Consider the following 13,398-nt stretch of genomic DNA (forward strand, 5'->3'; position numbering starts at 1 on the left):
AGACCAGGGCCTCCGCCCTGGCCTAGCCTCCGCTGGAGAGCTGAGAGGTGCTCCTGCGTTAACTCTGCAGACAGAACAGTTGTGAAAACATGCCTATCAAATCCCGGAGCCACATCGGGCGGGTTGAGAAATAGAGGACTTGATCTCTGAGTTATGTTTGGTCAAGTGCTTGGGTCAGTACACAAGTCAAGGCTCTCTTCATGGCTCCTCAAACGTTGTGGAAACTTGTCTGGGGCTTGTTGCATGGTTCATACAGGAGTGTTGTCATGGGGTTTTGATCATGATATTGATTATTGTCAACATTTCCATTGTCTTCATTTTCCATATTCGCTTTGGAACTCTTGATCTCCTGTCAAACGCTCTAACTCTGACTTATATCCGTCCCTGAACCACAGTACAAAGTTTCTGATTGTTTCTGGTTCATGCTTCCAGACGCCAGGACCACATCCGTTCCTGTGATGAGCTGAGATTTGAGAGCCATGTACCACCAGAGACGCAAGAGAAAGTGACTCCTTCAAACAGTCATAAATGTGTCCCAAATGACAACACTACAGAAGGTGAAACTGTGTACAGTAAGAATGGTGCAACAGGCTGACTGAAATGATCAGTCAGCCTGTTTGTCTGACTGTGTGTCTGTCTTTTCATCAGCCTGTAGTGCAGTGTGAGAAACGTGTTGCCATTAGAGGCAGTGCTGAAAAGGTTGTTGGTATTTAATGAAGGGTTGAGGGATGAGGGTGTGTCTGTCTGCGTGTCTTTGTGTGTGCTGGTGTGTATGTGTGTTGGTGTGTATGTGTGTGTGTTGGTGTGTGTGTGTTGGTGTGGTGTGTGTGTCTGTGTGTTGATGTATCTCAGTATTTGCATGTGCAGCTGGCAGTACAGGGCAGCAGTACCTACACCTCCAATCTTCTGGAATCTGGAATCTCCCCCAAGTCCGAACCTTCTAAGAAAATCTTAAAGGGATGGGTACAGCTCAGTGGCAGAACATTTGACTGCAGATCAAGAGGTTGCACGATCAAATCTCCCCCATCTTGAGCATCTCTTTGGATTAAAGCCTGTGGCAAATGAATAAATGACATTACAAGACAACCTCCTCAACAATACGGGGTGAGGACATCCAAACAGATAGTCAAAGATCCCGGTGAGACTGGTGGGAGCTCACCCTCATCCCAACAGGGGTCGGAATTACGGCCCTCCTGTGAAACTGTTGAGGGAGACAGGGATTTCCACCTTATTGAAACACAACTCCTGTGTGTCCCAGTGAATAAACTCCACAATTTAAGAGCTCATATTTTGCAACCCCAGATCTCGCTTGTCAGAAATGTCTTAATTCTGGATGTAAGTCCTTCTGAAAACCTGTCTGAGATGATTTATTTTTCTGCCTTTTTAAATGCCCAAAAGGCCTGTTGAAATACTATCCTTCATTCTCTGTGTGCTCAAGATCGACATACTTTCAGCTGTGAGTGTGCGTGTCTGAGTTTGTGGGAGTATGTGGCAAGTCAAAGGCCAGTTTTCTATTCAACCCGTCAGCTCACAGATGCTCGTAATATTCATAGAAAAATACAAAAACCGTCCCCAACTATCCAGCTTTTGTTTGCTAAATCATTTAGAGATTTCAAGCTTAGGTCAGTAAATCTTTCGCCGCACGTGAACTTTACACAGGCCTCTTAGCCTCAACTGCAGGTTCTTGCCTAACAGCCAAAGTTAGCCACTGACTCTATCAGCACATACAGGTATGACCTGTACACTAGATCAGAATTGTAACTTTAACTCTTTTGTCTGGAGTGGAGTCAGGTGGCTGAGCGGTTAGGGAGTCGGGCTAGTAATCTGAAGATTGTTGGTTCGATTCCTGGCCGTGCAAAATGACGTTGTGTCCTTGGGAAAGGCACTTCACCCTACTTGCCTCGGGGGAATGTCCCTGTACTTACTGTAAGTCGCTCTGGATAAGAGCGTCTGCTAAATGACTAAATGTAAATGTCTGCGTAGCTTGTTTTTCAGTCTGTTTGTGCGTGGGCATACCAAGTCATTGCAGTTATTGCCTGCCCTGTCCTCTCCATGCCCCCATCCACTCCCCCCACCCTTTCCCCCTCTCCCCACCCCTCCCTTACCCTCCAACTCCTCCCTTCCGACCCCTCTCTCCTCCCCTCCCTCCAGGCGCTCACGCAAGGAATCTGCCGGTGGATGTCAGACAGAGTGTTCGTCAGAGAGCTCCTGTGGAGCGGCAGCCAGATCCCTATTGACACATGCGCTCGCTGCTGAATGAGAGATGACAGTCTAATGTTCTGGATTAATAGGGCCGGGGAGATGCAGGGAGATGCAGGGAGACGTAGGCTACCGTCTGCACACTGGGTCGCTGCCATGTACTCCCCCTAGCGCCTCCCCAAGCCTTCCCTTCCACTGGGATGCAGAGACAGGCCGGGGGGAGGGGGTAAGGTCGCACAGGTGCCTCCATGTCTGATAGACAGGGAAGGCGTGGCGAGGACTGGGCAGGAGACTGGACTGTGCTGGACTGATGTGGTGTGTGTGTTTCTACAGTGTGTTTACATAAAGTATGTAGAGAACGAAATTATGTAACATCCACTCAGAGCAGTGGGGGTTCTGTGTGTGTGTGTGTGTGTGATGTGGTGTGTACCTCATGTTTGTTATCTGAAGGACCCGATTAGGTGTCTAAGCTAAGTGTGCATGTGAGCGCAAAGCAACTCCCATGAATCCTTATTTTGGAGAGAGCGCACCACGACTGTGATGCATGTGTCAGAGTGAGGTCAGCCACAGTGCAAAGACCAGGTCCAGCTGGACATAAGTCTGGTCACCGACAGAGCAGGGTGATGACAGCACAAGAGAGTCTGACTGGAGACAGAGAGATCAGCCTGCATTTTCATGGAAACCTGGGACAAACAGTATTTTCTTCCCACGTTAAATATTCTGGGGGACGGTTGGAGTGATTGAAAAGCTACAAGCAAGGACAGGAGAGTGCAACATACAGTCTCTGGGAGAGCTGAAGTGATGAGATGAGATGCTGATGTGCCAAAGCTCACAGACCAGCCAAGAGATGTTGTCCTCGTTTTAGCATCAGATATATATTATATTATATTCATGTGCTGGATATTTACGGGAAACGTTCTCCACAAGTGTTGTTTTTATTCAAAGTACAGAAGGGCTTTAGAGCATACGTTGGGTAGGGAAATAGTTGCACGTCATATGCTATTACTTTGATGGGTGAATGTGATTTTCCAGATTGACAAATAGTTTGAGTCTGAATACAGAGATGTTTCAGGAACAGCGTTACGCTCTGGAAGGCCTTAAAAGGATTCCACGTTCGTGTCCGGGCACCTGAAAGCCCTACAGTGCGACACACACACCTACACGAATGCACACACACACCTACACACACACGCACCTACATACACACGTACACAGGCAGCTACACACACACACACGCGCTCCGGGAGTCAAAGAGAGCAATGGTGGAAACGGCACATGCCTTCACACGAGCCAGAAGCCCTGTTAGCCAATCACGTATGGCATCAACGGACGCTTTGTAGAGGGAGGCGGGGCAGCAGGAGAACTGTCTCTTTGATTGGTCCAGGCTCACGCTCACGGCCAGCTGCTTGTGGAGGGTGTGTGAGTCAGGGACAGTTAGTGACTCTGGGGTTCAGGTGTGGATAAGGGAGGACCTGTCTCTGAGGCTGACACCAAGTCCCTTTGATCAATCAGTTCAATTCACTTTATTAAATCTGAAGTAAATTCAAATGTTCAAATGTAATCGGGGGCATTGGGAGAGAGGCGAGAGAGAAAAAGAGAGAGAGTGTTAATGATGCAAAGTGTGTCATGTTTGCATCAGCGAGACGTCAGAGCAGCGGCCTCTGAGCCGTCCTTGTGTGGTTCATGACGTTTCTTTTTGGTCTCACAGCCCAGCTGGCTGAGGTGTTTATGGCCTGATGAGCTGAGGGGACTGGGTTCCCTCTGTCGCCTTGCTGGGTTGAGTGTTGGTGACGTTTTAACACTGTGGGTGAAATTAATCCACCAGTAATATTTGAAAGGGTGACCAACAGGAACTGGAGAACAGGGACAGGTAAAGGTCTTCTTTTCACACAGAATTTTTGAGAATGAAACCAACTCCCATAACTTGTAAAAAAACTGAAGTGTAATATATTTCAGGTCACAAAAACATTGTAACTCTAATTTTAAGGCCTATCTTCTCCTGTGTGACATTGGCTGTCAAAATAACATCAGTCAAATGATATTTACATTTACATTTATTCATTTAGCAGACGCTTTTATCCAAAGCGACTTCCAAGAGAGAGCTTTACAAAGTGCATAGGTCACTGATCATAACAACAAGATAGCCACAAAACATTGCGAGTAGCCAAAACATGAAGCACACATTGTGAACAACCATTGTGCCAAAGGGAAGAACCATAAGAGCATGTAGTTAAACAAGTTACAATTAAACAACATGAACCGCTATACGTGCAAGTGTACCTGTGGAAAAAAACAAGCAACAATAATAAAAACAATATATCACAGCGAGTACTAAAAATTTAAAACAGTTACCACTAACCACAAGAGCAACAAGTCTCTGAGCAAGAGTCATTGTGATCCTTGAGGAAACTAACATCGGGTCAAGCGAACCATTCCTAAGTACCGTTGTACTCCCGGAACAAGTGCGTCTTGAGCCTTTTCTTGAAGGTGGAGAGACAGTCAGTGTCTCTGATGGAGGTGGGGAGTTGATTCCACCACTGGGGGGCCAGACAGGAGAAGAGCTTGTGTTGGGACCGGGCGGTCTTGAGCGGTGGGATCACCAGGCGGTTGTCTGAAGAAGACCGGAGAGACCAGTGGAGAGAGATGAGGAGCGGGGTAACATGGGAGCGTCTGGGTAGATTGTAGACCAGGCGGGCCGCTGCGTTCTGAATCCTCTGAAGAGGGCGGGTTGCACATGCTGGGAGACCAGCGAGCAGCGAGTTGCAATAGTCCAACATGGAGAGGACAAGTGCTTGGACTAGCAGCTGGGTGGAGTGCTCAGACAGGTATCTCCTGATCTTCCGGATGTTGTAGAGGGTGAATCTACACAACCGGGAGACCGCAGCAATGTGGGCCGTGAGGGAGAGCTCGTCGTCCATGGTAACCCCAAGGTTCCTGGCAGAGGATGAAGGGGTCACCGTCGCAGATCCCAGGGTGATTGAGAGATCGTGGGAGATGGAGGGTTTAGCCGGGATGATGAGAAGTTCTGTTTTGGCGAGGTTCAGCTGGAGGTGGTGCTCGGTCATCCAGGCGGAGATGTCTGTGAGGCAGGCCTCAATCCTAGCTGAGATCCCCGGATCGGTCGGGCGGAACGACAGGTACTACGACAGATATTCATGCCAGGGTGTTGGAACTTGTGTCCTTTGCTTCGTCTTCATTCAGCTGCCATGTGAACAGCAGCTTAATCAGGTACTTACTCACTATGTGAGACGCTTCTGTCTTCAGATCTACACAGCAGATCGGCCCTCCACACAGCTCTGCGATGTCTGGACGGGTTGTGACCCCCCCCCCCCCCCCCAGCACACCACACGCAAACACGCCCACACACAAGCAAACACACCCACATATACAATACTCTTCTGAGATGGTTTTCTAACTGGCCTCTTGCCCCCGGGTTCTGTCAGTTTGATCTGCCAAGAATCACCTGGCTCTGTTTGTCCCTCCCGTGGTTGGGTCAGGCCAGGGTGCGGAAGGCCGAACGGACGGTTAGAGCAGAACGCAGGGATGAAGAGACAGAAGCCTCCTAGCCTTCTGAATGCTGAATCACCGAGTAAACAGGACCCCATTTACACGTACGCAAACACAAACACACACACGCACGCCAAAACGTCCGCACACACCTTCACAAACACACCCAAACACACCGTGCATTCACTTGGAGAAAGCGCAAGCTGCCTGCTGACAACCGCAGGCCTGTCTGAGCTTCACCTCCAGCCTCTCAATCACTTCCACTCCCTTCAGACTGTTTACTTTACTCACTTCAGTCATGAGTACAGAGAGCAGTAGGCTGGGCTGTGGCCATAGAGCAGTACTAGGTCTGCAGAGGCCTGGCTGTAGTCAGGAAGGAGCACCAAGCTGAGCAGAGGCCTGGCTGTAGTCAGGAAGGAGCACCAAGCTGAGCAGAGGCCTGGCTGTAGTCAGGAAGGAGCACCAAGCTGAGCAGAGGCCTGGCTAAGGACCTAAAGGCCCCCTGACCTAGATTATTCTCCTGGCTGCAGATGAGAAACTTTACGGTTAAAACTGGCTGTTGACTATTTAGTGATAAGTGATATCTTTGGCGCAGGAGTTGATGTATGTGTGTGTGTGGGTGTGGGTGTGTGTGTGTGTGTGTGTAGGTGTGTGTATGCATGTGTTTGAGTGAAGGTACCTGTGTGCATTTGCTTGTGTGTATTCATGTGGGCATATGTAGTCGTTGGTGTGGGTTTGTGTGTAGGTGTGTGTTTGTGTCTGTGCACGTGTGTGTGTCTCTGAAACCATCTGGAGGTGTTTTCCAGTATGAGGAGACATACCGCACCTCAGTGCGAGCTGAGAGGAGCGGAAGGGATTTCCCCCGTGGTAAACACTCTGACTACGAATTGGGACGGATTAGCCCTCAGACCTTTAACGAGGCTGTGCTATGGTGTCACAGTCAGGGACTGAGGCCTGTTGCTCTCAGAGAGACTCTCTCTGTCCTCCATGGCTGCGTGGGACACCAGCTAACACTCCACGGAAAAGAGAGGGGAAGGGAAGAGAGGATGAAAGAAGGCGATGTGAGGAGGAGGGGATAGAGTGTGGGGTGAGGTAAGGTGAAGAGAGGAGAGAGAGGGAGAGATAGTGAGAGGGAGAGGAGTAGAGGGGGAAAGAGAGGGAGGGAGATGAGAGGAGGAGAGGAAAGGAGAAGAGAGGGACAGAGGGAAGGAGAGGAGGAGGATACAGAGAGGGTGAGAGGCAGAGAGACAGTCCAGCATTCCTCCGCAGCCCTGAACACAAGCCTGCTCTGTCAGAGCCGAGGCTCGACCCACAGGCCAATTAGATGTCACGTAACAGATCACCAGATGCTGCTTGTGAAGGGCTCCAAGTCCCCGCAGCGACAGCTCCCTCTCTAATATCCACAAATGGAAGTCCAGGAAACAGTCAGGTCACATGCCTGCCTAGCTCCGAGCCAAAACGTTCTCCATGCACCCCAGCCCCCACTACAGCCCTCCCCAGCCCTCCCCAGCCCCCACTACAGCCCTCCTCAGCCCTCCCCAGCCCCCACTACAGCCCTCCTCAGCCCCCCCAGCCCTCCCCAGCCCTCCCCAGCCCCCACTACAGCCCTCCCCAGCCCCCCCCAGCCCCCACTACAGCCCTCCCCAGCCCTCCCCAGCCCCCACTACAGCCCTCCCCAGCCCCCCCCCAGCCCTCCCCAGCCCCCCCCAGCCCCCACTACAGCCCTCCCCAGCCCTCCCCAGCCCTCCCCAGCCCTCCCCAGCCCTCCCCAGCCCTCCCCAGCCCCCACAGTCTCTCTGCCATATGTTGCAACCCCACAGCCCCGTGGTTGGCAGATCAGTGCCACCCCCCCCCCCCCCACACACACACACACATTCACACACATACACACTCCCCCCAAAAGCTACAGTACATCTGTGTTATTCTCTGAACACTTTCCGACAGCCAGACGGACAGATACCTAATAGCTCAGAAGAACTGTAGCTGTGGACCCTGGTACAGACCTCACTGAGGCTTAGAGCAACAAGCTCTGGATGAAGCACTGGACTGTGGCCACAATAACACGTCTGCTGGTTAGATGATGGGGTTCCTGTCAGAGAGGTGGATCAGCAGGTGCCTGTGTGGGTAAGGGGTGTCCATGTCTGCACGTTTGTATGTTGTTCATGTGGTGTGTGAACACACACGCGTGAGCATGCATGTGTGTGAGAGCGAATGTGTGTGTGTGTGGCCTGAGCGTATATGTGTGGCCTGCTGGTGGGCTTCCAAAAGCGTTTGTCTGCGTAATGAAGAATTGTCACATTCTGCCACAAGGTTAAAGCAATATTTCTTGAGACATAAACTCTAAGGACATCGGCGTGACAGAGAAATATACATCCAACCTGGGCCCTAACCTCCCAGAACTCCATCCAGCAGTGCTACAGTTTGTCTGCTCGGACCAGGAGGTATGTGAGGCAGTGTGGACTGTAGCGGGCTGCGCAGGCAGACAGAGAGGGCTGTTGTGTGGGAGGCCTCTCAGTAGACTCACACAGAAACATCCCATCCAACACCCGATCCACCCTCTCACCTCCATCCCTGGCTCCCCCTCATTACACAAGACAACATGAATTCGATGCAAAACAAACGGCCCTTGGGTTTCTCTGGAAAAACTGCTTTTTTTTTGCCCCCTTCTTGGTTTCCCTCATTCTCTAAAGCATGTTTCTTCCCCAGTTTCACTCTATTTCTCTTTCTCATCCTCTCATCCATCCATCCTCTCGTCTCTCTCTTGTCTCTACCTTCCATTTCATTCAGAATCTCCACAGCTTCATTAAGCAATCAGGCCAGTTAAGCTAGGATTTTATCAGACAGTAACATCCAACTGTTTGGTTGACACCTGCTTCAGACATTACTCCCTGTCCAGGCAGTCTAGGAGATGCTTTTCCAAAACAGATTTGTCTCATCCAGGCTTAAATCTTGAGAAATTCTGATTCTGAGAATGTTAGAATTTATCTTCTGCAGTGTTGCCTATCCATGTTTGGGCTAACAGTCTTGAAGCTTCTGGTTTTATACACACGCACAGGTTCTTCTGCAGGATCAAGCAACATGTCAGAGTGTTAATCAGACAGTCCCACCACTCCACTTGACCCTCTCTCTCTTTCTCTCCGTCTCTCTGCCCAGGGACACACAGATAAACACAGCTTCTGAAGTGTCCGTTTGGCAGGTCATGGTAAATACAGGTTCATTCAACCAATGTTTCAGCATCTAGCACTTGGCCAGTCATGTCTGTTTGCTGCATAACATCCGTTGCTAAGACTCACCACTCGTATTGTGGAATGTATCTAAGCACGCCTCTGATATTCTGCAGAAAAAAGCTATTGTACGATCCCTCTCACACCTGCACAATGTGTCAACCTGACAATGTTGATTTCCAGTTGAAATGATGATACAAATGAAACAAATCTTGTGTTTCTACTAGTCAGTTGTGATGAACTTTAGGTTTGAATCCAATCATTATTAGGTATACCATAGATGAACAGTTGGCCAAAGTTTTTTATTAGGCTGTAATATATATTTAATATATAATATAAACATATTTTTTTAAGATGTAGAGAGAGAGACAGGAAATCAGGGAGAAGACTTGCAGGATATGACCTTGGTCGGATTCAAGCCCAGGCCCCTGTGATTTCCATTAATAGTCACTCTTACTCTCTTAGGAGCTACCGGGGCATCCTGAAACAGAGATATTTTTATGGCAGTTCTGAGTGGCTGTCTGCTTCGGGATGGACAGTTCTGATTGTCTGTCTGCTCTGGGATGGACAGTTCTGATTGTCTGTCTGCTCTGGGATGGACAGTTCTGATTGGCTGTCTGCTCTGGGATGGACAGTTCTCCAGAGCAGTGCTCACTTCACACAGCTGTTCCAGTTTTGGAGAGTTGTTGCTTTTGCGGTTCTCCAACTGAAAAAAGCAACTGCCCAACTTGACCACGGTGATTCAGTGCAGACATATTTTCCCATAAAAGCGTTTAATATCTCTTCTGTTACCTTGGAGCAGTAAAGCAGTGAAGAGTGAACGCATGACGAACTTCCCTCAACGTTTCAAATCCCAGTTTTTAGAATCTCCACTTCTTCTGAAATGTTTTCAAACTCTACTGCGGTAGAGGCTGCCATGTCTAGGTGTCATCCTGCAGGAATAGAAAAGTTAGAGTCATGCTTAGAAATTATCTTCTGTGCTTCACCGATATCTGTAAACATTTGATACTCAGTCTCCCTCTGTCTCTCTCCAGCCTAACTGTGAAGTTATCTCTCTTCAGCCTAACTGTGAAGTTATCTCTCTCCAGCCTAACTTTGAAATGTATCTCTCTCCAGCCTAACTGTAAAGTTATCTCTCTTCAGCCTAACTGTGAAGTTATCTCTCTCCAGCCTAACTTTGAAATGTATCTCTCTCCAGCCTAACTGTGAAGTTATCTCTCTTCAGCCTAACTGTGAAGTTATCTCTCTCCAGCTTAACTGTGAATTTATCTCTCTTCAGCCTAACTGTGAAGTTATCTTTCTCCAGCGTAACTTTGAAGTTATCTCTCTTCAGCCTAACTGTGAAGTTATCTCTCTTCAGCCTAACTGTGAAGTTACCTCTCTCCAGCTTAACTGTGAATTTATCTCTCTTCAGCCTAACTGTGAAGTTATCTTTCTCCAGCCTAACTTTGAAGTTATCTCTCTTCAGCCTAACTGTGAAGTTATCTTTCTCCAGCCTAACTTTGAAGTTATCTCTGTTCAGCCTAACTGTGAAGTTATCTCTCTCCAGCCTAACTGTGAAGTTATCTCTCTCCAGCCTAACTCAGTGATCTAGGTCTGATGAGTGTTCAGTGTTCAGTTGGGGGTTCAGATGGCTGAGCGGTCGTGCAAAATTACATTGTGTCCTTGGGCAAGGCACTTCACCCTACTTGCCTCAGGTGAATGTCCCTGTACTTACTGTAAGTCGCTCCGGATAAGAGTGTCTGCTTAAATGTAAATGTATTAATGAATGTTAAAATTCAAAAGTTTCAAAGACGAAACGTTCAATTTGGTTGGCGGAAAAATGCCACAGTTATCAGTGATCTTGACAATATGTTGGACCCGGAGTATAATGAAGAGTTATGACTCCTTCATGGAAATGTACAGTCAATCTCATTCTAGTGTCACCGCCCAGGTTCATGAGGCACAGACCTATCATCGGAAAAAGTTACATCATTTTTAATCATCAAAAAGGTCGACCTTTCATCAGCTCCTGGTCATGGAGTGATAACATGTACATACCACATTCCTCCAGGCCTTCCTGAGTAACCTAAGACCAGACTCTAAAGGGCTTGTGCTTCATGAATGTCACAAATTAAGTCAGGTGTGTTTTCACTCCAGGACTATGCCGAGGTAATATGATATCAGAGGTGCACTGATAACTTACTTGGAATCCATTCCTCCTGTTCTAGAAGGTTCTTATCGTGGGAGGCTCATGGCCAGCTTTATGGCTCGCTAGGTAATCCCTAGCTTGTACTGGTGTTATTATACAGTTAGTTAGGTCGACAGGTTGAGTGGATATGAGTGATGGATGGATGTGTGTGTGTGTGTGTGTGTGTGTGCCATGCATGCGTGTGTGTGTGCACGCCTGTAGATGTAGTATATGCAGATATGATTGATGGATGGATGTGTGTGTGAGGTGTGTGTGTGTTGCCCGTGTGTGTGTGTGGTGTGGACACAGGGCCAAGGAGACCTGAGAGTGCAGGTTGGAATGCAGAGCCTGACCTTCACAGAGGTGCGTTCTACATTCCATCTCTCAGGCTTACATTCAACGACCTCCCCATCCACCTTCCATCTGCCTCCAATACACATGACCTGTGCCATTCACGAGTCACTCAATGGCTGTCTGTTCCTTCTCGTACAGTATCGATCAAACTGTGCTTCGATGATGCACCTCATCCTTCAGCTCCTGTAGAGGCTTACGTGTAGACATTGGAAATATATCATACTGGCACGACACACTGAATGTCCTTGTGTCCTTAAGAAGGCTCTGTCCTCTACATCCGACCAGCTCAACTTAAGACTTGCGCAAACTTCTCCCTTGAATTCCAGATCTATCAGCCAGACCATCTAAATCACTCCCAGTGGTGGTACTCTTATAATTTCACGATTGTTTAACCAGATCACAGAACAGTCTGTACATATCAGTCTACAGAAGCCTGGTCACCCATTCATTCTTCTCATGCCTGGGATGTCTTAGTGATTCATAGTGTTAATGGAGATTAACATAGATCTGATCTGGGAAGGATCTAGAGGACAGTCTGAAGACCTGAGATCTACTGCAATACTGCTAACCTTGGAGAGACCCCAGGAGAACCCTGGAGAACCCTGGGGAACCCAAGAGAATCCTGGGGAACCCTGGAGAACCTCAGAGAACCCAGGAGAACCCTGGAGAAACATGGGGAAGGATCACTGACTAATCAAAGGAGGCACAGCTCCGGGTTAATAGAGGAATAATTACAGTGGAGGTAAAGTTGAAGTACGCATATGCCGTATGGTAATTGTCAGAATGGTTTTATTGCCACATAAGTTTTCACAACAGGGAATTTACTGTGGCAGGAAGGTGCCTACAATAAACATATACGTTCTTGAATAATGGTTATATTTCGAATAACTCAATTGATAACTTTGAATGCCTGAGGATGTGCCAGCCTCAGTGCTCTGTGATTGGCTCACTGGGAAGAGGCGACGTCCAACAGAACACATCTGGATTCCCAGTTTAGCTGAATAAGACAGAAAATACCAAGGTGTAGGATTTGTGTGATTAGCTGATTGCAGTCACCGCAGAAGGATGGCTGGTCAGTAGAAGGAAGAGGCACAACGTTTTGGTATGTCTGGACCGGGGTCATCTGTCTCTCTCTGAGTGTGTGTGTGTGTGTGTGTGTGTGTGTGTGTGTGTGTGAAGGTAGGTGTGTGTGTGTGTGTGGGTGTGTGTGTGTGTGTGTGTGTGTGTGTGTGTGTGTGTGTGTGTGTGTGTGTGTGTGAAGGTAGGTGTGTGTGTGTGTGTGTGTGTGTGTGTGTGTGTGTGTGTGTGTGTGTGTGTGTGTGTGTGTGTGTGTGAAGGTAGGTGTGTGTGTGTGTGTGACCAGCCACTTCTTGCAGGTGGTCCTTCTCCTCCTCAGGTTGCTAATGTGAAGTTGTGGGTTGCTGTTCGCCACTCTAGATGGGTTCCCAGACCAGAGGAACAGCTTGTTCTTCAAACAGGAACTCGCCTGAAGCCTCTGGGACCAGTCCTGCAGAGGTCTTTACCATCACAAGGTTTCCCTCTCAGTCATGTTTGTTTTGAAGCAAGCTTGACAGACCTTCCACTCCATTAAGGCTTCTTAACTTTGATGGAGTCACATAAACCATGATGGTCCCATTGACAATAAAAGTTGCAACAATACATAAACCATTTAAAAATAAAATATAATAAGGCAATTTTAAAAGTACATTTTTAACATCATAAAAACAAACGTTTTGAGATAAACAGTAAGCTCACAAGCTCTCAAAAAAGAGGTTTGAGAAAATGCCACACATCTGGAACATTATGGCTGTATTTTTTAATGAATGTCAACTGTGTGCAGCAGTCAGAATAGCAGAGCTCTGGGATCTCTCTTCCTCCTGTGCTTCTGAAGAGTCTGGGACAGGAGAACACTGCAGTGTGTGTGTATGTTTGCATGAGGGTGCA

This window comes from Osmerus eperlanus, chromosome 8 (genome assembly GCF_963692335.1).
Source record: "Osmerus eperlanus chromosome 8, fOsmEpe2.1, whole genome shotgun sequence".
NCBI classification, from domain to species: domain Eukaryota; kingdom Metazoa; phylum Chordata; class Actinopteri; order Osmeriformes; family Osmeridae; genus Osmerus; species Osmerus eperlanus.